This window comes from Trichosurus vulpecula, chromosome 4, assembly GCF_011100635.1.
Source record: "Trichosurus vulpecula isolate mTriVul1 chromosome 4, mTriVul1.pri, whole genome shotgun sequence".
NCBI classification, from domain to species: Eukaryota; Metazoa; Chordata; class Mammalia; order Diprotodontia; family Phalangeridae; genus Trichosurus; species Trichosurus vulpecula.
The window spans coordinates 170,341,725-170,362,055 of record NC_050576.1 but is presented as its reverse complement, the minus strand read 5'-3'; the positions used below and the strand labels follow the sequence as shown (position 1 = coordinate 170,362,055).

General features: G+C 47.5%; 5 non-coding genes and 1 pseudogene across 5 annotated transcripts; 3 read left to right on the top strand and 3 right to left on the bottom strand.

Moving 5' to 3' along the window:
• Positions 1–286: 286 nt before the first annotated feature.
• On the top strand, positions 287–439 carry LOC118849381 (annotated as a pseudogene).
• A 5,681-nt stretch (positions 440–6,120) lies between these two features.
• Positions 6,121–6,337, bottom strand: LOC118849376. Its single transcript, XR_005010419.1, has one exon. It is a non-coding gene; the product is annotated as a small nucleolar RNA U3 (small nucleolar RNA).
• A 1,979-nt stretch (positions 6,338–8,316) lies between these two features.
• Positions 8,317–8,533, top strand: LOC118849380. The gene has a single exon (XR_005010423.1). It is a non-coding gene; the product is annotated as a small nucleolar RNA U3 (small nucleolar RNA).
• Positions 8,534–10,867: 2,334 nt separating this feature from the next.
• On the bottom strand, positions 10,868–11,084 carry LOC118849378. The gene has a single exon (XR_005010421.1). It is a non-coding gene; the product is annotated as a small nucleolar RNA U3 (small nucleolar RNA).
• Positions 11,085–13,035: 1,951 nt separating this feature from the next.
• On the top strand, positions 13,036–13,252 carry LOC118849379. The gene has a single exon (XR_005010422.1). It is a non-coding gene; the product is annotated as a small nucleolar RNA U3 (small nucleolar RNA).
• Positions 13,253–15,592: 2,340 nt separating this feature from the next.
• LOC118849377 lies at positions 15,593–15,809 on the bottom strand. The gene has a single exon (XR_005010420.1). It is a non-coding gene; the product is annotated as a small nucleolar RNA U3 (small nucleolar RNA).
• Between the last annotated feature and the right edge of the window lie 4,522 nt (positions 15,810–20,331).

Genomic DNA, 20,331 nt, shown 5'->3' with positions numbered 1-20,331 from the left:
CAGGGTGTGTGTTTGAATTCATCAACCTGAAGGTGACTGATTAGAAGGAGGGAGTATGTAAATGAGGAAGAGTGTGGCTTGAAGGGTTCAGAGAGATGTCTTCCAGTTGGGGGGATGGGGCTGCGGTTGCCCTTTGGCTCTATGTGTAAGGGTTTGGGGACGCCCCTGGTGTGGATTGGCTGGTGCTGGGTGTCTTTTGGGTCAAGAGAGTAGAGTGTGTAAAGGTGGGCATGAGTGAAAGGGTTGTGGGCTTGGTAGTGATGGGGTGAGTTTGGAGTTGTTGGTTATGACTATACTTTCAGGGATCATTTCTATAGTATGTTACTAGAGAATTATGGCTGAAAGTGTAGCATGGAGGTAACCACGAGGAGGAACTGTGGTGTTTTCTTCTGAGTGTGAATTCAGGTTTGGATGAGGAAAAGAACACAGACTGAGGGGCTCCTTCCATTTTTTTTTTTACATAGTTATATAAAACTAAGTGATTTTTGATAGGAGCATCAGGAGCTAATGTGCTGCCAGGGTCATGTTGACTTCTGGCCTTAGACTTTATCCTCTGTGCTACCTAGCTGCCTGTAAAGTACAGCATCAATTAATTCTGCTGACTTTTCTTTTCCAAAAGCAGGTGGAGAGAGAAACTGGGCTAAATGCTGGGAACTAACGGAAATCCCTTGGAACAGCAGGATGGAGGTAGGTTTAGAACTGGACCTTAACCTCAGCCCATTCCAAAACACTACTCTACATGATTTCCCATTCAGCCTCTGCTACCCTTCTCAGAATCTACACTTATAACCAAAGTATAATCATGGGGATTTCCATCTTTTGTTAATTTTTTTCCTAGGGGTTTGGGGGAAGAGATGGCATGAGTTTAAATCACCAAAATTTTCCCCAGTATCCCTCTGCCTATTCTAGAAATAGGGGAAAAAAGGAGAGAAAAAAAGTCAACAAAACCAAATGATAGAATGAACATATTTGATACCTTGTCAGTAGTTTAAGGGCAGCTAGGCGGTGCAGGTGACAGTGCTGGGCCTGGGCCTGATGTCAGGAAGATGAATCTTCCTCACTTCAAACCTGGCCTCAGATACTAACTAGCTGTGTGATCCTGGGCATGTCACTTAACCCTATCAGCCTCAGTTTACTCATCTGTAAAATGAGCTAGAGAAGGAAACAGCAAACCACTCTAGTATCTTCATCAAGAAAACCCCAAATGGAGTCACCAAGAGTCAGGCACAACTCAATAAAAACAATTAGTAGTTCATCTCCAACATCAGAACCTAGGAACAATAGGGAAAAGGCGACCTGAGTACTAGGTACAGAAGGATGGGGTCAGGATGGGTAGGGCCAGGGCAGGAGGAGGAGGAGCTGGGCCTAGAGTTGGGGCCAGTGGCTGCACCCAGGTAAATGTCAAGCAGCTCTGGTTCACTGAGGCTTTAAGTTCAGTGACTGATGAGACGGGATCAGCAGATAGGGTAGAGGATTACTGTTCAACCACACCTCTGGCAGGCAGGGAGAATGGAAGGACCAGCTTACCTGGACTGCCAGCTGCTCTCTCAACCCACCAAATATTGTTGCCCAAGTCAGGTCTATTAAAATGGATCAAATAAAAACTAATGACTTTATGAACTGACAAAAATATTAAAACAAAGTTAAAAGGCTGAAAAATTGAAGCAACTGTAAGGTATCTCAAAGCAAAAGCAAGTGGCCTGGGAAATAGATCAAAGAGAAGAAATTTTAAAATCATTTTCACTATCTGAGTACCATGACCCTCCCCCAAAACACACACACACACACACACACACACACACACACACGCACGCACGCACGCACGCACGCACGCACACATGCATGCCTAGATATCTTGTTTCGAGAAGTCTTAAAAGAAAATTGTCCCGATCCTTTAGAACTAGAGGCCGAAGTGGAAATAGGAAAAAATAAAATCCACTGAAACCCTGAAATGAAAATGTTCAAAATAAAGGAAGAAGGAGAGGCAAAAGTAAATGGGGAGAAGGGGACAAGGAATGGGAGAAAAGAGAGGGAAGAGGAGGAAGTGAATGGGAAAGAGGGCAATGGAAGGAGAAAGGAAGTCTTGTACTGAAAGAACAATGGGGTTGGAGTTGACAGCAGGGATTGTGGTTAGGGTAAAGACTACTCAAATTTAAAGTAAAATTAGTCATCTCCATCTTTTAATTATTTTAAAAAAACAATGGACTGCTACTTTGAGGTTTGGTTGATTTTTTTAAGATTACTAAAATTTCTCCCAGCATCCCTTTCATCCGTCCTTCCCAGACAGCCATTGGATATAAGGAATAATACTCTTAAAAGAAAAAAAAATAGGAAGAACAAAGAGAAATAAAGAGCAAAGCCAATTGATACATTGAATATATTATTTTCTTGCCATTAATTGACCTCCAAAGTCAGGAGTGGGGAACAAGAGGGGAAATTCAGCCTGGGTACCCCACCTGTTAGAGTGGTATTTGAGAAGAACAAAGAGGATTGGAGCAGGAGGTGGAACGGAGCAAGGCATTGGGAGCAGTGGCTGCGTCTAGGAGAGTGTCAAGGAGCTGAGGCCCACTGAGGCTCTAAGCTCCCTCCGCTGACTGACCGGAAAGCAGCCAGACAGAGGAAGAGGATGGCTGGCACACCACACCTCTGGCAGGCAGGGAGAATGGGAGGACAAGCTTAGATGGACCACCATGTGGTGTCCTCTTTCACAAATTTCACCCGGAGTTTCAACAAAAACTGTTTACTAATTTTGGACAAACTCTGCTATGGGTGAGAGAGGGCAAGAAAGCCAAAAACAAAACCTTCTCATCCTCAGCAATATCACAAACATAGACACACATTGCAGTCATATCCAGACATAGAGATCTAAATCTCCCTCCATGCTCCAACCCTGCTCTTCCACCTCACCCACCACCCAGTGAAGCTTCTTTTGTAGGAAAAGAGAAAACTAGTTCATCCACTGAACACTGTGGAATCCTTGTCCTCTACCTCTCCAGACAAATAGGGGGAGGCTCCCTCCCCTCAACTCCAAAGCTGACACTGATTGTCAAAATGATGAAGCACACATCCTAACCGCTAACAATGACTTTCAAAGCATCAACTCTGCACAGAGCACTGCTTAGAATCCAGGAAGACATACACAATCCAAAACCATCACCACAAACACACCCACGAGTGAGTGCTCACACACATAAACACACACACACACACATTGTGTCTTTCAGAAATTTCATTTTGCACAAAGGGAAAATCAAAACAAATGGAAACCAACATCTGAATTTATCTGACCCACCCTTTAATTCACATTGATCTAGACATGATAGGCCCCTTTTCCTTACCTGTTCTCCCTTAACTTCCCTTGCCCTCACATGCATAATTCCACACCTGCGTTCTTCCTCCTCTCATGCCAAACACACACTGGATCTCCACTTGTATTTGCTATGGGATTAGGACAAAATAACATGTGGGCCCTCACTTATATCCACTTATTTCTTCGGCCCACCTCCAAATCCCGGGCATGGCCTGTTGTCACCTACAGCAGAACCATTTTGTTAGTCTCCTATGTGGTCCACCTGGCCCACTGATAACTCCAGGAGGTAACCGGGCATTGGACTCCCCCACTATTGGAAAGTGTCCGGCGGAAGCAAGGACCCTGCCACCCAAATTGGCCCAGGGGAGGAAAAGGTAACATAAATTTATGCCAATAAGTAAATTTATGATCCTTCTTCCCTACATGCGGGTGGGGTAAGAGGAAGGGAATGCAGGCTGAGTGATTCCTCTACTCTCTTATCACGTGGTGATACCAAATTAGATCTAATCGTCTACTTGGCTTTGTTGGCAGGTAATGCCTCACCGTGCTTGTTCTGACTTCTTCTTCAGTGTCTATCTGCCATGCCCCCTCGTGTCCCAGAGCATATTGCAACTTTGCTGCTGCTTGCTTTCCTCTTCTTTCTCCTCTTTCTAAACTGCCTGCAGAGTTACTTACAGGCCCATATGCTGAGTATTCCAAACCCACTCTCATTCTCACTGCCCAGAAGAATATTACTCAAATGTAGAAATCCCTGTCATCTGCAGCAATTTGCATCTGATCCTTCAGAACCGTTTCATGACTTCTTGACTTGCTTATCTACAAAATGTTGTCCTTCATTCTCCCCATTTGGAGGCAAATTAGAATCATGAGCATTTCCGCCTTGTCTTCATTTTGTATTCTGCTGGGAGGGTGGCAATGGCTTGAAATCACCAACATTTCCCCCACTATCCCTCTACCTGCTCTACAAAGAGGAAAATAGAAGAGAAGATGGTCTCACACACACTTCACTCCACAGGGTTGTGTTTGGGAGGAACAAAGGCGTTTAGACCAGCAGGAGGGACTGGACGAGGCGTTCAGGCACCGGAGGCAGTGGCTGCATCTGGGAGAGTGTCAAGGAGCTGGGGCCCACCGAGCCTCTAAGCTCCCTCCGCTGACTGACCAGAAGGGGTCCTGCAGACCTTTAGAGGATGGCTGGCCCACCACCCTTTGAGCACACAGCAGGAATGGGAGGATCAGATTGGCTAGACCACCCTCCATTGTCCCCCCTCACGTACGGCACCCCGAGTTTCAACAGAAACCTTTTGCTACTTTTGGACAAACTCTACTGTAGGTGAGAGAGGGCTAGGAAGCCAAAACCAAACCCTTCTCTTCCTCAGCAACATCACAAACATACATAGCCATCGCAGTCATATCCAGCCATACATAGAGAGAGAGGTATCCCTCCAGGCTCCAGCACCGCTCCTCCACCTCACCCACCATGCAGGGAACCTTCTTTTCAAGGAAAAGAGAAAGCTGCTTCATCCATTGAACAATGTGGACTCATTGTCTGTCCTCCAACTGTCTAGAAAAATGGAGGGAGGCTGCCTCTCCCCAACTTCAGACCTGACATTGGTCCTCAATATGATGAAGCACACATTCTGTCCGTGAACAAGCACTTTTGGAGCATCCACTCTGCACAGGGCATTGGTTAGAACCCAGGTAGCAATGCCCACTGCAAAACCAACACAAGTACACACAGACACACAAACACACACACACACACACACACACACACACACAGACACAACCCCCTGTGTCTGTGAGAAACCTCCCTTCTACAAGGGGAGAAAGCAAAACAAATGGAAGCCAGCATCTGGCTTTGTCCCACCCATCCTTTCATTCACCTTGATGCAGACTCGGTGGGCCCCTTTTCCCTACCTCTGCTTTCTTCCCTTCCCTTCCCCTCACACACACACAGTTCTCTGCCAGCATTCTTGTTCCTCCTATGCCAACTTCCTCAGATCTTTGCCATGGTGTTAGGCAAAATGACATCTGGGCTCTCCCCTTAAAGCCTCCCCCTTCTTATGCCCCTCTCCCCCGACAGCAGGACCATTAGGTTAGTCTTCTATGCGGTCCACCTCCCCCACTGATAACTCCAAGAGGTGATCTGCCATTGGACTCTCCCACTGTTGGAAACTGTCCGGTGGAAGCAAGGACTCTGCCTCCCAACTTGGCCCAGGGGAAGAAAAGGTAACATAAGTTTATGCCGACAAGGAAATTAAGAGAAGCAAATGACTGCGATTATAGTTTGGCTATGGCTGGCTGCCACCTTGTGTCTCCCCCCCACCCCCGCATCTCTACCCCCATCCACGGGTTCTACACCAATTGGGGGTTGTCACTTGGTGCAGTGAGGCAAATATCTTTGGGGAGAATGTGAGTGGCACCGTGGGAAAGGGGGCGATGAAAAGAGAGGTATTAAAGTGAAGGAGGAAGGCAGAGTAGAGGATGGAGCCTAGAAGGAACTGTGGAAGGGACTTTTTGCAGCCAGGTTAGAAACAAGGAGAAAGGCGGGTTTTGGGGAGAAAAAAGTGCATTGATGTGAAACTGAAGTAAATATGAAGTAGGACATTTAAGACAGTGAAACAGAGAATGCCCTCCTTACACAAGTGACAGCCTGGGGATGCTAGAGGCAAATCCTCAAACCTCCCTGGAAGCCAAAGACACTCAGCCCTCAGGTTGAAAGTCAGCCTCAAAAAACAGTGAAGCAAATCAAAGGTATACTGCGCAAGGTATCAACTTCTACTTTTAATCACAACATGAAAGAAGAAGGAGCCACTCAGCCTGCGTTCTCTTCCTCTCACCCCACCCGCAGGTAGGGAAGAACGATCATCAATGGTGAGGGACAACTGCTGATCAGCAGTGCTCCAAACCAGCTTCACGCTCAGAAGAGAACACCACAGCTCCTCCTCGTGGTTACCTCCGTGCTACACTTTCAGCCACAATTCTCTAGTAACATACTATAGAAATGATCCCTGAAAGTATAGTCTTGACCAACAACTCCAAACTCACCCCATCACTACCAAGCCCACAACCCTTTCACTCATGCCCACCTTTACACACTCCACTCTCTTGACCCAAAAGACACCCAGCACCAGCCAATCCACACCAGGGGCGTCCCCAAACCCTTGCACTTAGACCCAAAGGGCAATGGCAGCCCCATTCCCCCAACTGGAAGGCATCTCTCTCTCTCTCTCTCTCTCTCTCTCTCTCTCTCTCAACCCTTCAAGCCACACTCTTCCTCATTTACATACTCCCACCTTCCAACCAGTCACCCTGATGACTTGAGGAATTGTCACAAAGACCCACCCTGACCCTTGACAAGTACTTTTGAAGCATCCATTCTGCACAGGGCACTCCTTAGAACCTGGATGAAAGTACACAGGCCCAAATCACCACAGATAATTAATCAATAAACACTGTTAAGTGCCTGACACGTAGCAGGCACTTTCTAGATCCTAGCTGGAGATGCACAGTCCAAAATCACCATTTCACACACACACACACACACACACACACACACACACACACACACACATACACACACCCATTGTCATTGAGGAGCTTCCTTCTACAAAGGAAAAAAGTGGAAACCTGTGGATTACTGAGAATCCAATGCACAAAGGAGAGAAGAGAGCATGGGATTACTCGCAATTGGGAAAATGGGGAAAGGCCTCTCATGGACTCATGCCCTTGGGCTGAGCCGTTGTGGGAGCTTGGGGTTCCAAGAGGCTGGACCCAATGAAGAGGGAGAGCATTCCAGGAGATGAGGTGGGGCCATGGGCAAAGGCAGGGGGGGAGATGCAGTTTTGTGACCAGGGAAGGTCAGGCAGGGGGTTTATTTTGTCTGGAGTGTAGACTGACTGCACGAGGGAGAGCCAGACTGGAAAGGGAGGCTGAGATTAGATTGTTTATGTCATGGTAGACATGCCAAAGACTGGAGTTGGTACCTGAAGCTGGCAGCAGTTGGGAGAGTCTCCTTGAGCCAGGGAGCAAGCAATGCTTGGGCCTGGGAGCTAGGGCCAAATTGGGAGGCAGGAGCCCATATTGGGGGGGGGGGGCGTAATGCTGGGCAAACTCTTGGAAGTATCAGTGGGGAAGATGAAGGGAACACAAGACTAACCCAATGATCTTGCAGTAAGTAGGTGGCAAAAGGCAGTGCCCAGGAGGAAGAGGAAGAAGAGGAGGAGGGGGAAGAGGAGGAGGAGGAGGAAAGCCTAAGAATGAAGAGGGTTTAAGGGGAGAGCCGAGATGTCATTTTGCTCTAAGGTCATAAAGCAGAGACCCGAGGAGATGGACTGTGTGGCTGACATGAGAGGAGTAAGAGTATAGAGGGGAGTTGTGTGTGAGGGGAAGGAAAGTGAAGGAAGCAGGGGTAGGAAAAGGGGACCCAACATGTCTAAATCAAGGTGACTGAAAGGATGGGTGAGACAAAGCCAGATGCTGGCTTCCATTTTTCATTTTCTCTGTGTAGAAGTGAAACTTCTCAAAGAGAAAGTGTATGTGTCTGTGTGTGTGTGTGTGTGTGTGTGTGTCTGTGTGTGTCTGTGTGTGTCTGTGTGTGTGTGTGTGTCTGTGTCTGTGTCTGGTGGTTTTGGATTGTGTACCTCTACCTGGGTTCTAACCAGTGCCCTGTGCAGAGTGGATGCTTCAAAAGTGCTTGCTAAAGGCCAGGATTGTCCTTCATCCTTGTGATGACCAATGTCAGCTTTGGAGTTGAAGAGAGGGAGCCTCCCCCCATTTCTCTGGAGAGCTGGAGGACAATGAGTCCACAATGTCCAGTGGATGAACCAGTTTTCTCTTCTCCTACAAAAGAAGGCTCTCTGGTAACACAGGATGGTACCAGCATCAAGTGTGGATTGGCTGGTGCTGGGTGTCTTTTGGGTCAAGAGAGTGGAGTGTGTAAAGGTGGGCATGAGTGAAAGGGTTGTGGGCTTGGTAGTGATGGGGTGAGTTTGGAGTTGTTGGTCAAGACTATACTTTCAGGGATCATTTCTATAGTATGTTCCTAGAGAACTGTAGCTGAAAGTGTAGCACGGAGGTAACCACGAGGAGGAGCTGTGGTGTTCTCTTCTGAGCATGAAGCTGGTTTGGAGCATTGCTTGTCAGCAGTTGTTCCTGGCCCTTGAAGATCGTTCTTCCCTACCTGCGGGTGGGGTGAGAGGAAGGGAATGCAGGCTGAGTGATTCCTCAACTCTCTTATCACGTGGTGATACCAAATTAGATCTAATCGTCTACTTGGCTTTGTTGGCAGGTAATGCCTCACCGTGCTTGTTCTGACTTCTTCTTCAGTGTCTATCTGCCATGCCCCCTCGTGTCCCAGAGCATATTGCAACTTTGCTGCTGCTTGCTTTCCTCTTCTTTCTCCTCTTTCTAAACTGCCTGCAGAGTTACTTACAGGCCCATATGCTGAGTATTCCAAACCCACTCTCATTCTCACTGCCCAGAAGAATATTACTCAAATGTAGAAATCCCTGTCATCTGCAGCAATTTGCATCTGATCCTTCAGAACCGTTTCATGACTTCTTGACTTGCTTATCTACAAAATGTTGTCCTTCATTCTCCCCATTTGGAGGCAAATTAGAATCATGAGCATTTCCGCCTTGTCTTCATTTTGTATTCTGCTGGGAGGGTGGCAATGGCTTGAAATCACCAACATTTCCCCCACTATCCCTCTACCTGCTCTACAAAGAGGAAAATAGAAGAGAAGATGGTCTCACACACACTTCACTCCACAGGGTTGTGTTTGGGAGGAACAAAGGCGTTTAGACCAGCAGGAGGGACTGGACGAGGCGTTCAGGCACCGGAGGCAGTGGCTGCATCTGGGAGAGTGTCAAGGAGCTGGGGCCCACCGAGCCTCTAAGCTCCCTCCGCTGACTGACCAGAAGGGGTCCTGCAGACCTTTAGAGGATGGCTGGCCCACCACCCTTTGAGCACACAGCAGGAATGGGAGGATCAGATTGGCTAGACCACCCTCCATTGTCCCCCCTCACGTACGGCACCCCGAGTTTCAACAGAAACCTTTTGCTACTTTTGGACAAACTCTACTGTAGGTGAGAGAGGGCTAGGAAGCCAAAACCAAACCCTTCTCTTCCTCAGCAACATCACAAACATACATAGCCATCGCAGTCATATCCAGCCATACATAGAGAGAGAGGTATCCCTCCAGGCTCCAGCACCGCTCCTCCACCTCACCCACCATGCAGGGAACCTTCTTTTCAAGGAAAAGAGAAAGCTGCTTCATCCATTGAACAATGTGGACTCATTGTCTGTCCTCCAACTGTCTAGAAAAATGGAGGGAGGCTGCCTCTCCCCAACTTCAGACCTGACATTGGTCCTCAATATGATGAAGCACACATTCTGTCCGTGAACAAGCACTTTTGGAGCATCCACTCTGCACAGGGCATTGGTTAGAACCCAGGTAGCAATGCCCACTGCAAAACCAACACAAGTACACACAGACACACACACACACACACACACACACACAGACACAACCCCCTGTGTCTGTGAGAAACCTCCCTTCTACAAGGGGAGAAAGCAAAACAAATGGAAGCCAGCATCTGGCTTTGTCCCACCCATCCTTTCATTCACCTTGATGCAGACTCGGTGGGCCCCTTTTCCCTACCTCTGCTTTCTTCCCTTCCCTTCCCCTCACACACACACAGTTCTCTGCCAGCATTCTTGTTCCTCCTATGCCAACTTCCTCAGATCTTTGCCATGGTGTTAGGCAAAATGACATCTGGGCTCTCCCCTTAAAGCCTCCCCCTTCTTATGCCCCTCTCCCCCGACAGCAGGACCATTAGGTTAGTCTTCTATGCGGTCCACCTCCCCCACTGATAACTCCAAGAGGTGATCTGCCATTGGACTCTCCCACTGTTGGAAACTGTCCGGTGGAAGCAAGGACCCTGCCTCCCAACTTGGCCCAGGGGAAGAAAAGGTAACATAAGTTTATGCCGACAAGGAAATTAAGAGAAGCAAATGACTGCGATTATAGTTTGGCTATGGCTGGCTGCCACCTTGTGTCTCCCCCCCACCCCCGCATCTCTACCCCCATCCACGGGTTCTACACCAATTGGGGGTTGTCACTTGGTGCAGTGAGGCAAATATCTTTGGGGAGAATGTGAGTGGCACCGTGGGAAAGGGGGCGATGAAAAGAGAGGTATTAAAGTGAAGGAGGAAGGCAGAGTAGAGGATGGAGCCTAGAAGGAACTGTGGAAGGGACTTTTTGCAGCCAGGTTAGAAACAAGGAGAAAGGCGGGTTTTGGGGAGAAAAAAGTGCATTGATGTGAAACTGAAGTAAATATGAAGTAGGACATTTAAGACAGTGAAACAGAGAATGCCCTCCTTACACAAGTGACAGCCTGGGGATGCTAGAGGCAAATCCTCAAACCTCCCTGGAAGCCAAAGACACTCAGCCCTCAGGTTGAAAGTCAGCCTCAAAAAACAGTGAAGCAAATCAAAGGTATACTGCGCAAGGTATCAACTTCTACTTTTAATCACAACATGAAAGAAGAAGGAGCCACTCAGCCTGCGTTCTCTTCCTCTCACCCCACCCGCAGGTAGGGAAGAACGATCATCAATGGTGAGGGACAACTGCTGATCAGCAGTGCTCCAAACCAGCTTCACGCTCAGAAGAGAACACCACAGCTCCTCCTCGTGGTTACCTCCGTGCTACACTTTCAGCCACAATTCTCTAGGAACATACTATAGAAATGATCCCTGAAAGTATAGTCTTGACCAACAACTCCAAACTCACCCCATCACTACCAAGCCCACAACCCTTTCACTCATGCCCACCTTTACACACTCCACTCTCTTGACCCAAAAGACACCCAGCACCAGCCAATCCACACCAGGGGCGTCCCCAAACCCTTGCACTTAGACCCAAAGGGCAATGGCAGCCCCATTCCCCCAACTGGAAGGCATCTCTCTCTCTCTCTCTCTCTCTCTCTCTCTCTCTCTCTCTCAACCCTTCAAGCCACACTCTTCCTCATTTACATACTCCCACCTTCCAACCAGTCACCCTGATGACTTGAGGAATTGTCACAAAGACCCACCCTGACCCTTGACAAGTACTTTTGAAGCATCCATTCTGCACAGGGCACTCCTTAGAACCTGGATGAAAGTACACAGGCCCAAATCACCACAGATAATTAATCAATAAACACTGTTAAGTGCCTGACACGTAGCAGGCACTTTCTAGATCCTAGCTGGAGATGCACAGTCCAAAATCACCATTTCACACACACACACACACACACACACACACACACACACACACATACACACACCCATTGTCATTGAGGAGCTTCCTTCTACAAAGGAAAAAAGTGGAAACCTGTGGATTACTGAGAATCCAATGCACAAAGGAGAGAAGAGAGCATGGGATTACTCGCAATTGGGAAAATGGGGAAAGGCCTCTCATGGACTCATGCCCTTGGGCTGAGCCGTTGTGGGAGCTTGGGGTTCCAAGAGGCTGGACCCAATGAAGAGGGAGAGCATTCCAGGAGATGAGGTGGGGCCATGGGCAAAGGCAGGGGGGGAGATGCAGTTTTGTGACCAGGGAAGGTCAGGCAGGGGGTTTATTTTGTCTGGAGTGTAGACTGACTGCACGAGGGAGAGCCAGACTGGAAAGGGAGGCTGAGATTAGATTGTTTATGTCATGGTAGACATGCCAAAGACTGGAGTTGGTACCTGAAGCTGGCAGCAGTTGGGAGAGTCTCCTTGAGCCAGGGAGCAAGCAGTGCTTGGGCCTGGGAGCTAGGGCCAAATTGGGAGGCAGGAGCCCATATTGGGGGGGGGGCGTAATGCTGGGCAAACTCTTGGAAGTATCAGTGGGGAAGATGAAGGGAACACAAGACTAACCCAATGGTCTTGCAGTAAGTAGGTGGCAAAAGGCAGTGCCCAGGAGGAAGAGGAAGAAGAGGAGGAGGGGGAAGAGGAGGAGGAGGAGGAAAGCCTAAGAATGAAGAGGGTTTAAGGGGAGAGCCGAGATGTCATTTTGCTCTAAGGTCATAAAGCAGAGACCCGAGGAGATGGACTGTGTGGCTGACATGAGAGGAGTAAGAGTATAGAGGGGAGTTGTGTGTGAGGGGAAGGGAAGTGAAGGAAGCAGGGGTAGGAAAAGGGGGCCCAACATGTCTAAATCAAGGTGACTGAAAGGATGGGTGAGACAAAGCCAGATGCTGGCTTCCATTTTTCATTTTCTCTGTGTAGAAGTGAAACTTCTCAAAGAGAAAGTGTATGTGTCTGTGTGTGTGTGTGTGTGTGTGTGTGTGTGTGTCTGTGTCTGTGTCTGTGTCTGGTGGTTTTGGATTGTGTACCTCTACCTGGGTTCTAACCAGTGCCCTGTGCAGAGTGGATGCTTCAAAAGTGCTTGCTAAAGGCCAGGATTGTCCTTCATCCTTGTGATGACCAATGTCAGCTTTGGAGTTGAAGAGAGGGAGCCTCCCCCCATTTCTCTGGAGAGCTGGAGGACAATGAGTCCACAATGTCCAGTGGATGAACCAGTTTTCTCTTCTCCTACAAAAGAAGGCTCTCTGGTAACACAGGATGGTACCAGCATCAAGTGTGGATTGGCTGGTGCTGGGTGTCTTTTGGGTCAAGAGAGTGGAGTGTGTAAAGGTGGGCATGAGTGAAAGGGTTGTGGGCTTGGTAGTGATGGGGTGAGTTTGGAGTTGTTGGTCAAGACTATACTTTCAGGGATCATTTCTATAGTATGTTCCTAGAGAACTGTAGCTGAAAGTGTAGCACGGAGGTAACCACGAGGAGGAGCTGTGGTGTTCTCTTCTGAGCATGAAGCTGGTTTGGAGCATTGCTTGTCAGCAGTTGTTCCTGGCCCTTGAAGATCGTTCTTCCCTACCTGCGGGTGGGGTGAGAGGAAGGGAATGCAGGCTGAGTGATTCCTCAACTCTCTTATCACGTGGTGATACCAAATTAGATCTAATCGTCTACTTGGCTTTGTTGGCAGGTAATGCCTCACCGTGCTTGTTCTGACTTCTTCTTCAGTGTCTATCTGCCATGCCCCCTCGTGTCCCAGAGCATATTGCAACTTTGCTGCTGCTTGCTTTCCTCTTCTTTCTCCTCTTTCTAAACTGCCTGCAGAGTTACTTACAGGCCCATATGCTGAGTATTCCAAACCCACTCTCATTCTCACTGCCCAGAAGAATATTACTCAAATGTAGAAATCCCTGTCATCTGCAGCAATTTGCATCTGATCCTTCAGAACCGTTTCATGACTTCTTGACTTGCTTATCTACAAAATGTTGTCCTTCATTCTCCCCATTTGGAGGCAAATTAGAATCATGAGCATTTCCGCCTTGTCTTCATTTTGTATTCTGCTGGGAGGGTGGCAATGGCTTGAAATCACCAACATTTCCCCCACTATCCCTCTACCTGCTCTACAAAGAGGAAAATAGAAGAGAAGATGGTCTCACACACACTTCACTCCACAGGGTTGTGTTTGGGAGGAACAAAGGCGTTTAGACCAGCAGGAGGGACTGGACGAGGCGTTCAGGCACCGGAGGCAGTGGCTGCATCTGGGAGAGTGTCAAGGAGCTGGGGCCCACCGAGCCTCTAAGCTCCCTCCGCTGACTGACCAGAAGGGGTCCTGCAGACCTTTAGAGGATGGCTGGCCCACCACCCTTTGAGCACACAGCAGGAATGGGAGGATCAGATTGGCTAGACCACCCTCCATTGTCCCCCCTCACGTACGGCACCCCGAGTTTCAACAGAAACCTTTTGCTACTTTTGGACAAACTCTACTGTAGGTGAGAGAGGGCTAGGAAGCCAAAACCAAACCCTTCTCTTCCTCAGCAACATCACAAACATACATAGCCATCGCAGTCATATCCAGCCATACATAGAGAGAGAGGTATCCCTCCAGGCTCCAGCACCGCTCCTCCACCTCACCCACCATGCAGGGAACCTTCTTTTCAAGGAAAAGAGAAAGCTGCTTCATCCATTGAACAATGTGGACTCATTGTCTGTCCTCCAACTGTCTAGAAAAATGGAGGGAGGCTGCCTCTCCCCAACTTCAGACCTGACATTGGTCCTCACAATGATGAAGCACACATTCTGTCCGTGAACAAGCACTTTTGGAGCATCCACTCTGCACAGGGCACTGGTTAGAACCCAGGTAGAGGTACACAATCCAAAACCACCAGACACAGACACAGACACAGACACACACACACACACACACACACACACAGACGCACCCCCCTGTGTCTTTGAGAAACCTCCCTTCTACAAGGGGAGAAAGCAAAACAAATGGAAGCCAGCATCTGGCTTTGTCCCACCCATCCTTTCATTCACCTTGATGCAGACTCGGTGGGCCCCTTTTCCCTACCTCTGCTTTCTTCCCTTCCCTTCCCCTCACACACACACAGTTCTCTGCCAGCATTCTTGTTCCTCCTATGCCAACTTCCTCAGATCTTTGCCATGGTGTTAGGCAAAATGACATCTGGGCTCTCCCCTTAAAGCCTCCCCCTTCTTATGCCCTTCTCCCCCGACAGCAGGACCATTAGGTTAGTCTTCTATGCGGTCCACCTCCCCCACTGATAACTCCAAGAGGTGATCTGCCATTGGACTCTCCCACTGTTGGAAACTGTCCGGTGGAAGCAAGGACCCTGCCTCCCAACTTGGCCCAGGGGAAGAAAAGGTAACATAAGTTTATGCCGACAAGGAAATTAAGAGAAGCAAATGACTGCGATTATAGTTTGGCTATGGCTGGCTGCCACCTTGTGTCTCCCCCCCACCCCCGCATCTCTACCCCCATCCACGGGTTCTACACCAATTGGGGGTTGTCACTTGGTGCAGTGAGGCAAATATCTTTGGGGAGAATGTGAGTGGCACCGTGGGAAAGGGGGCGATGAAAAGAGAGGTATTAAAGTGAAGGAGGAAGGCAGAGTAGAGGATGGAGCCTAGAAGGAACTGTGGAAGGGACTTTTTGCAGCCAGGTTAGAAACAAGGAGAAAGGCGGGTTTTGGGGAGAAAAAAGTGCATTGATGTGAAACTGAAGTAAATATGAAGTAGGACATTTAAGACAGTGAAACAGAGAATGCCCTCCTTACACAAGTGACAGCCTGGGGATGCTAGAGGCAAATCCTCAAACCTCCCTGGAAGCCAAAGACACTCAGCCCTCAGGTTGAAAGTCAGCCTCAAAAAACAGTGAAGCAAATCAAAGGTATACTGCGCAAGGTATCAACTTCTACTTTTAATCACAACATGAAAGAAGAAGGAGCCACTCAGCCTGCGTTCTCTTCCTCTCACCCCACCCGCAGGTAGGGAAGAACGATCATCAATGGTGAGGGACAACTGCTGATCAGCAGTGCTCCAAACCAGCTTCACGCTCAGAAGAGAACACCACAGCTCCTCCTCGTGGTTACCTCCGTGCTACACTTTCAGCCACAATTCTCTAGGAACATACTATAGAAATGATCCCTGAAAGTATAGTCTTGACCAACAACTCTAAACTCACCCCATCACTACCAAGCCCACAACCCTTTCACTCATGCCCACCTTTACACACTCCACTCTCTTGACCCAAAAGACACCCAGCACCAGCCAATCCACACCAGGGGCGTCCCCAAACCCTTGCACTTAGACCCAAAGGGCAATGGCAGCCCCATTCCCCCAACTGGAAGGCATCTCTCTCTCTCTGAACCCTTAAACCACACTCCTTCACATTTACATACTCGCACCTTCCAACCAATCAACGTGATGAGTTGAGGAATTGTCACAAAGTCCCACCCTGCATGCACTGTGCATGTGTCATTTGTCAGATACCACCAAAACCAATCATTCAATTGTGGCTCAAAGTGTAGCAGGGAGCTAACCAGGACGAGGCGCTGTGAAGCTGGTTTGGGGCACTGTTGCTCAGCAGTCGTCCCTCACCATTGATCATTGTTCTTCCCTCCCTGAGGGTGGGGTGACAGGAAGAGAAAGCTGAGTGGCTCCTTCTTTTTTTATGTTGTGATTAAAAGTAGATGTTGATACCTTGGGTAGTATACCTTTGATTTGCTTCACTGTTTTTCGAGGCTGACTTTCAACCTTTGGCTTCAAGGTTTGAGTGTTTGCCTCTAGCGTCCCCTGACTGTTACTTGTGTAAGGAGGGCATTGTTTATTTTACTGCCTTAAATGTCGTACTTCATATTTACTTCAATTTCTCATCAGTGCACTTTTTTCTCCCCATAAGCCCCTTTCCGCTTGATTCTAACCTAGCTAGAAAGTCATTGAGCCTCTCAGAATAAGTCCCTTCCACAGTTCCTTCAAGTCTCCATCCTCTACTCTGCCTTCCTCCTTCACTTTAATACCTCTCTTTTTGTCACCCCCTTCCCCCATGGTACAGCTCACTTTCTCCCCAGAGATACTTGCCTCACTTCACCTAGTGACAACCCCCAATGGATGTAGAACCCATGGGGAGAGAAATACAAGGACAAGGTGGCAACTAGTCATAGTCAAAATACAATCACAGTCATTTCCCTTTTTTCATTTCCTTTTTGGAATAAACATTTGTTAACTTTTGGACTTATCCACATCAGTTATGTGTCTAGAAAGTGTACATCCCCTTGGAGTTCCAGGTGATAATTTACTGAGAAGTTGTTTGCTCTCTAGTGAGAAGTGGAAGGCCAACATGTGTACCCACTTGCTAGTAAAGGTTCTCTAACTGGTTTGATTTTTTTTTGTTCTCCTCAAATGGTCTTCTCAGAGATAGGGAAGTCCTATCTGCTTGCCCAGATGTAAATTAACTGTTTGGCTTTGGTGGCATAGTGCAAAAGGTATTCTTTTCTCCCCAGGACAGTGTGCAGCAACATGATTTTTTTATTTTAAACTTACTACAGATGATCGTGACCCGCGAAGAGGATGAAGAGATGCTGATGGGGCACGGGCCGAGCTGTCTCCCAATTCTCTGCTACCCCTAACCTAGTCCAGCCCTTCACTGTCTGTTACCTAGGAATCCTTCCCCACCTCCCCTCCATGCTATGTAGACCCTATTGTGCCTTGGCCACATGGTCTGGATCTCTGGCATTCCTTGCCCTTGTCTGTTACCTCCCAGTCACTCCAGCCTACAGGCCAGTCCCATGCAGATCCTCCCTAGACCCCTCCTCATATAAAAAGTGTTAGCCTCATCTACCAAACCAGGGATTTTTAGACTCAGGCCCACCTTCCAGTGTTGTTTCTATAAACCTTGCCTTTGGCTGAAAGAAGGCTTGGGTGAAATGCATTCGGGCAGGACCTGCGTGTCACTCTTTGGGGGTCTCAGCACCCCTAAACCTCAACAGTATCATCATCTTCAAGGTAGTCCAGTTTCTCTTGTTCCTAGTCACCTTTTCACATCAAGATTCCTACTCTAAATTTCAAAACTGTTACTATATTCAAGGGAGTCTTTCCACTTCCTTCTGTACCCCCTCCCTACCCCATTTTTTGGACTAGTACTGCTCTATCAACCACTGGTTCTTAGTAGACCTCTGATTAGAAGAGAAGAACAAACTCTCCTGCCCCCAAGCTGACCTGCCAGTGGTTCTAAGTGGGATATTCGCTTTTTTCTTCAATGATCAAAGTACCTCAGACTACAAATTTAGAGACACTTTTAATGATTAATCCTACAGATATAATGCAGGTTACCCTAGCAAATTAACATTCTTCGATGTCAAATTTAGATGATTTAATCATGGGTACTGGAGCTCTTGGGGCCAAAACCAATTTGTCTAAACTATTAGAAAGTGATTATGCTGTTTTTATTCTACTCTTTCTTGAGCTTTTGTTCCTCTAACTTGAGGACGAGACGGGATGCCTCTATACCACCCACTGTCCTACATGTGCTCCATGGGCTATATCTTCACAACTCACCATAGTACTGAAAAGCCAAAAACCATTCTGCTATCATGATTGCTTTGCCTCTTGGGTAAGTCTTGACTTGCATGCCCGGCCCCCTTCTGCACCAAGAGGCTGCCCTGCCACTACAGGTCATAGGTTCCCAAAGTGGGAGTAGAGGTAGAATCTTGGGAAGATCTTGATGGGAATGACCAGTATCCTGGGGTGACTAGAGGTCAAATCTAGGGAGGATCTTGATGGGAGGGGCCAGTAGCCTAGAGAATGGGATTAAGGGTGGGAAGTAGCTGAATTGAGATTTGGATATAGTGATAAGGAAAGGTTTATGGCCTCAAGGGAATACCAGATCAAGTGGGGAAATCCAAGGAGATTTCAAGGTGGGGTTTTCCAGGGCCTTTTAGACATATGGGACCCAAACTATTTTGGGGTAAGGGACAAAGGTCTTGGCTTGGGCCTGTACCCTATCATTATGACGCGTTTATGATACGAAGCTATCGGTTACATGATGCAACATTGTGTCGTCAAAATTTCAATGCAGGGAAAAAACCCACAAATTTATGACAATCCTTTCAGATTATTTGAACCCCAATAAGATCCAAGGTCTGAATTAATCATTCAAACTGCTTTACTCTAAAAATGTCCTTTTCTGTGTCAGCAACCTCAAAGACCAGATAAGATTGACCCAGGGTATCTTTCCTGTTGGTGACAGGTTGTCCGTGCAACCAGAACAGTGGGATTTCTCTCATCTTGATATTCTAGGGACATCTGCATCTTGGGATCATAATCTCTAAGTGACCCAACCTTGTCAATTGTCTTGTTCAACTAAGAAACTTCCTTTCTTATGGTATGGAGATCATAAACTGGAGTTGGGATTGTTACTTAAACCTTGTCTTTCTTCTTTCAGTCAACCAGAAGTTTGCTTCTGATTCCATGATCATATGTCTGCTAGCTTTAAGGGAATAAATTATATGAATTTATATAACACCTAGCCTGTTTGCCTCCTTTAGCCAAACTTTCCATTCAACATTTACAATAAATTATTAAATTTAAGATGCATTATTTTTTTAAATCATTTTTTTTGAAATGACACAAATTTAAAAAAAAAATTAAGGGTTAAAGAAAGTAGACTTCCAGGGGGTTGCTTAGTAATTTTTTTTTTTAAAAGAGGGCAATAGGCCAAATAAGTTTGGAAACCTCTGGGTTTCCTTATCCTCAATCCCAGCCAGATAAGAGCAGAGACCACAGAAGGGCCCGAGTGCCAGAGACTTCCTCAATCTTTTCTCTTCATGGGTATGGAAGCAAAAGGCTCTGCCTTCTGGGATGCTGAACACTTCCTCAGGGCCACAAGAAAAAGAAAAAACTGGGGAGGAAAGGAGTGAGGACACAGTGTGGATAAGACAGCTGCTCAGAGGTAGAAACTGGTGAGGGGGAGGTGTGGGTTCAGAAACATCCAGGAAGGCAATGACAAAAGGCTTCAACTAAAATATTTATAATTATCCATAATTAAAATATAATACTTATAAACAAAATAAACATAACCGAAACACTTAATACTGATTGATGTCTCTTGTTACTTGTCTCATTCTTTGCCTTTTCTCCTTCCACCCTCTCCAAGGAACCAAGGCTAAGGAGCTTTCTTTTTCTGGCTCACCTAAAGGCTCTTTCCTGGATTTTATGCTCTAAGAAGTGGAGTTTCTCTGTTAGTAGGATCCAGTTTGGTTTCTTCTCTTTCTCTCCTGCCACAAGTGCATTCAAGAAGCCATTAGTCTATTCTGGGTGTATGAGTTGTTTAAGGAGGACTAGAATCTCTGGTGTAAGGGCTTGCCCTTTTTGGGGCTGCTCATCCGCCTTTGGGGTCCACCTGGTACTTAACTGTCACCCGTGGCTCCAAGAAGCTGGAGCACACACAGAGGTCATGCCATAGTAAATCAGCAGATGGGCCAAACCAGTTTAAGCATATACTAACAACCCTCAGACCTGACAGCAAATTGGTGGGGAGGGGTGTCTGCCCCAAGCATGTGATGACTTTTTCCTGGTGGAATGGGCAGATGAGAACAATTTGTTCCCATGGCCATGAACATGGCTAAAGTAGTCACTGTGGAGAGCTCAGAGCTGGGTCAGACACAGAAGATGCCAAGGTCATCCAC